The sequence below is a fragment of the Rhinoderma darwinii genome, chromosome 5 (genome assembly GCF_050947455.1).
Source record: "Rhinoderma darwinii isolate aRhiDar2 chromosome 5, aRhiDar2.hap1, whole genome shotgun sequence".
Lineage (NCBI taxonomy): Eukaryota > Metazoa > Chordata > Amphibia > Anura > Rhinodermatidae > Rhinoderma > Rhinoderma darwinii.
In genome coordinates this window covers 148026033-148032032 of record NC_134691.1, presented here as the reverse complement: position 1 = coordinate 148032032, position 6000 = coordinate 148026033, and positions in this window count along the sequence as shown.

Sequence of the window (6000 nt, the reverse complement as noted above, 5' to 3'; positions counted from 1 at the left end):
TCGCATAATGCGAGGAGGAGCTTTTACGGCTGAAACGAGGCAGCCTTTTTCTCCTGAAAACAGTCTGTCATTTCAGCCGTAAAAGCCTCTCATCGTGTGCACATACCCTCAGTGTTCACTTGAAAGTCAGCTCTGCTACATCACCTGTTTTGCCTCAGTTACACTCAGGTGCATTACACAACCACACCCTGCAGCTGCTAAACAGTCATTAACCCCACCTGTGCTGGACTCTTGTGATTTGCAACTTTTTGCTGTTCCATTGGATGCTGCTGATTAACTCAGCTATTTAAACCTTGTCTGTCCCATCAGTCTTGCGGATTGTGTATTATTCACAGTATTATTCCGGAATGTGGACCAGTCGTGTGGACTCTGTCTCTTGCCACCAAGTTCCTAGTCTGATCCTGGCACCTGTGCTCCAGGTAATGACTCCTGGCTACTGTGTTTGACCTCCTGCTCTGCTTTTAAGATCGTGATCCAGTCCTGCAGCTGTCTCTGTGTACCATTCCTGCTACACGTGACCTGTACCTGCCTGTGCCAAGACCTGATGTGACACCACCTGCTCCAGGATGTTACCCCTGATATCTACTTGATCCGACTGGGTACTTCTTGACTCTGTTCCTGGCATCTCCTAGTTCCAAGTCTAGTGCCTATGCCAGGATGCTGCTCCTTGTGTCCCCTGGTTCCGTCCAAGGTCTGCTCCACGTCCCGTCTGAGGTCCGCTTCATCTCTGCCACTCCGATGTTTTCCACATCTGGGCCTGTTGGGCCTTCTGCTTATGGAATGTCCAGTTTGCCATTACCTGTTTCTACATCCCTGTCCTTGTGTTGTTGTCACTGCCGCTTATGGCTGTCAACTGGTTGCAGTCCAAGGATCTGCTACCCAAATTAATCAATTACGGTGCTTTATCCTGAAATTTGCTAATCTGTTCCTGGATCCTATCTGTTGTCAATAAAGCATTGTTACAGATCTATAGAATCTTTCTTATCTTGCCTTCTACTAATGATTTATGGACAGTTCGCCCCGTTCCACAGTGCGATTGCAGTGCCCGTCGGAGATTTCCTTTGAGAGTATTCCCACATGGAAACCTCTGTCATACATCTGATGAATGTGAAATAGTATAAGCATACAGTGGCATCCGTCCTACATAGACTCCCATGTTAAAAAAAAAATGTATGCCACTTTTTGGAATAGCCCAGTCTTTTGTGCTATTCCATACAGCAAATGAAACGGTATGCCTGATGTATACACTGTTTTTGTCTCCGTCAGGTAAGTGGAGGCCTATGAATGTTTAACATATATAAAACTTTGAAGGTTGACTCTCACTAGTAGCATTGTGTGGTTGTGTGTGCGATTGCACTGGTGAGTTCCTATTTCCCAAGGAAATCTTAATCAGACTAGAAAAAATACAAACAATGGCACCGGCACTCAAGCATCAAAAAATATGAAATTGAATGTAAAACATTGTATTAGTATAAAATAGATATGAGCATACAGACCAATAGTTAAATATCTGAAATATTGATATAATGGACGACTTGTTTGATTAGTATTGAATCCTAACTAAGTATCTTAAAAATAACAACAAACTAACATGCAGTTATTACTGGAAGGATACAACTAACGAAATTATGGACAACACCGCAATTATAAATATGATGATGATCTGTCCACCACAGGGCCCTTGCAGGATGGACTTGAGAATGTAACTGAAAAAAATACCAACCTTGCAAAGCATGTATAAAACAGAGAAAAATAGCCTTAGAAATTCAAGTTACACGTTACACCTACAGGAGCTTTTATGACATCCCACTCTTAATCCATAGTATCTGTGTAAATTTTTGCTCATTCATCCAGAAGTTCATTTGTAAGGTCAGACACGGATGTTGGATGATAGGGCCTGGCTCACCATCTCCTTTCTAGTTCATCCCAAAGGTGTTCGATGGAGTTGAGGTCAGGGCTCTGTGCAGGCCAGTCAAGTTCTTTCACACTATACTCCCCCAACCATTCCTTTATGGACCTTGGTTTGTGAACTGGGGCACAGTCATGCTGGAATAGAAAAAGGACCTTCCCCAAACTGTTTCCACAAAGGTGGATGCTTAAAATTGTCCAAAATGTCTCGGTACGCTGAAGAGTTTACCTTCAAGGGATATTCTGATCTGTCAGACCTCTGCTGATCATCATCAGACATTACATGTTTATTGTTGAAATATCACTTTTTTTTCAATATTACTTTCTTAGTCTTCCTAAGGGACTCAAACAAGTAACCTTTGGATCAATTGCACAATAAACGGCAAAACTTATGTATGTTTTATACCAGCTCCTATTAGGCAGGGCTTAATAGGAGCGGAAAGAAGGCAGACCTGGGGACCTTCATTAGGCTCCCAGGCCGTCATGACATCCATAGACACCACGCAATCGAATCATTCGGGGCGGTGGGCTGACGGAGGTGGCCGACATGCTTTATAATGGCTTAGTTGCCGCCGAGGCGATTGCGGCCGTTGCATTGAAGTGTCTGCAGTTACACACAGCTAACACCCGCTGATTGGAGCAGGTTCAGCGCATGAACCCGCTCAATACTACGGCCATGATGTAATTGCATGTCAATTATTGGATGGGGGTTCAAGAAGAACTACCAGAAGTGTTATGTAAAAGGCCCTTATTGTACCTAAATCATATTTCAATATCATGCTTCTTTGTTAAGTTTTGGCTGCTTGAAGTTATAGCTATGAATCCTACAGTTGCACTAATGCTAGATCCTCATGACAACACGTCTTACTTCAATCACCCTGACATAAACTGGGAAGCAGAACATGACTGCAGGTCCAACAAAGAAAACAGATTTTTGACAATACTAAATGACAACTAATGTTCAAAACTGGTGCAGGACCCAACAAGAAGGGGACACTTCAAGACCTAATGCTAATCAATAGACCGAACAGGATATCAAAAGAACAGGTTGGGGATCAAATAGGTAATAGAGACCACAACATGATAAGTTTTCATTTATCCTTGAACCCCTTCCTGACAACTGCTGTACAAGTACGGCGAAAATAGGGAAGTATGGAGCAGACCCAGGAGCTGAACCCGCTGTATACGCATTGGGTGTAAGCTGTTTATTACTGTATAACTCTAATTCTAGCTGTTAACCTCTTAGATCGCGACCGTGGAATCTAAGCCGTTAGACATGGGGGGGCCCTCTGTCACCCCATCGGCCCCACCATGACGCCATTGCAGGTTGTCATGGCAACTGGGGGCCTAATGAAGGCCCCCAAGTCTGCCATATTTGTCCTCCTATTAAGGGCTTAATGGAAGTACGCAAAAATGACAAGAGTAGTTCAAGTCTAAAAAAAAAATAATCAAAATTACAATAGTTTAATAAGAATTTTGAGAATATATATGTGTGTGTGTGTATATATATATATATATATATATATATATATATGTATGTATATATATATATATATATAATGCTAAGAGTAAAAAAACACCTTTTTTCCCATTTTTTTCTGTAATACAACGTAAATAATAAAAAAAATAAACTGTATTTGTATCGCTGCGTCCATAACGATCCAAACTATTACATTATTATATTATTCAACCCGCATGGAAATGGCATAAAAAATATTAATAAATAATAAATGCTAGTATTGCATTGCTTCGAAAAACAAATGGAATAAAAAGTTATCAAAATGTCATATGTATGCCATACATACAGGAGCTCAAAATGGTACAAATAAAAACTGAAGCTCGCCTCGCAAAAACAAGCCATCAAACAATAAAGTTATGTGTCCCAGATTATGGCACAAAACACGCTTTTTAAAACAAAACATATTTTTATTTAGTAAAAGTAGTAAAACATAAATATATATATATATATACATTTTGTATTGCCGTAATTGTATTGACCCAGAGAATGAAGTTAATATGTAATTTTGCTACTGCGCCATATCAAACATTCATAGAAAAAATAAGAATGCTGGAGCTGGGGGAAAACCAGAAAAGTTTAGCTGGTCTTTAAGGCCTTTTCAGGCCCAGTCATTAAGGAGTTAAATAAAACCAATTACAGAAATGTGTTGTTGTTTCTTTTTACATTATACATGTAATACAACAAAAAATGGTATTAAAAAATATTGAGTACAGTAATAAATACTATACTATATATTAGATCCAATCTATCATCATTTCGCAGAAGTTTGATCAGATAGAACTAAATTAATATGGCAGACAAGGATCGTGGTCACGAAGTAGATCCAAATAATGTGGCCACATACAGCACAAATATACAGATCCCTATTTCCCTGTGTGTACTGTTTTATGTCACAATGTATTGTTTACATGTTGCCAGAAGCACGTCGTCCATAGCTGCCTTTCCAGATCCTCTCTTTAGGGTGAATGCTAGGCTTTCCTTCACACAGGGTAAAGTTTCCATTTGCAGCCCTATTTCAGTAGCTAAGTACGCTAGCCAAGGCAGAGTTGGTTTGCTGGCACCCCACGACACCCAGTACGTGCCCCATCAGCCACTCTCTAGCTATACCCCTACCTCTGTAAACTGATATGTACAATAAAGCTGATGGGGAAAAACTGCAGCTAAACTAATAGAATTACGCCATAATAATTTGACCAATGGGAAATGCTAGGGTTAAAAAACTTTGGCTGCAGATTTACAATTGGTGCTGCGCCAGAATTCTGGCTTAAGTGGCACCTTAATTTTGGCGCAAATCATTTTAGACACATTTATCAATGAATTAAAAAAAAAAACAACAAAGTTTGCAGTACAAGGAAGTGGGGCTTAACTGTAAAGGGGGCAGGGTTTAAGATGCGCAAAATGCGCCAAACTTTTGGCACAAAAAAGTGGTTTAACCCCTTCTTGCATTTTCATGTACATGGCTAGACTCTTCACATGACTGGGCTGTAAATCTACAGGGTTTTACACTTTTTTGGAAAGTCATGACAAATACGAAAGGTGGTGGTGTATGTCTGTATGTGAGAAGTGATATGAAGGTGAGTGTGAAAGAGACATTAGAGGGTGAAGATTGTGAGGAGGTTGAAACCTTTTGGGTGGAATTACAAAGGGAGGTAAACACTGAAAAAATTACTTTTGGTGTAATCCATAGACCCCCCAATATAACTGAGGAGATGGAAGGTCAGCTATATAAATAGATGGAGTGGGCTCCACGGGCGGGTACTGTAGTGATAATGGGAGATTTTAACTACTGGGATATTAATTGGTGTCATGGTTCGGCTTCAACTGCAAATGGGAGAAATTTCCTCAACCTGTTGCAGGAAAATGTTATGGGCCAGTTTGTGGAAGACCCGACTAGAGGTGAAGCTCTGTTGGATCTGGTCATTTCTAATAATGCAGAGCTTGTTGGGAATGTCAAAGTTCGTGAAAACCTCAGTAACATTGATCATAATATAGTTATATTTTAAATATACTGCAAAAAACAAACACAGGCTGGGAGGGCAAAAACACTTAATTTTAAGGCGGCCATTTTTTCCCAGGATGAGAGCTGCAATTCAGGATATGGACTGGGAAGAACTAATGTCAAATAATGGTACAAATGATAAATGGGAGATCTTAAAATCTACGTGGGTAATTATAGTGCAAAATTTATTCCTATAGGTAACAAGTATAAATGACTAAAATGAAAACCCACATGGCTTACACCTTCTGTAAAAAGGGAAATATATGACCAAAAAAGGGCATTTAAAAAATACAAATCTGAGGGTACATCTGTAGCCTTTGTAAATTATAAAGAGCGTAATAAAATCTGTAAAAAGTTAATAAAATCAGCAAAAATACAAAATGAAAGGCAGGTGGCCAATGATAATAAAACAAATCCCCAAAAATATTTAAGTTTGAAAGTGCAAAAAAGCCAAGGTCTGAACATGTAGGACCCCTAAATAGTGGTAATGGGGAGTTGGTCACAGGGGATCAAGAGAAGGCAGAGTTACTAAATGGGTTCTTCAGCTCTGTATATACAACAGAAGAAAGAGCAA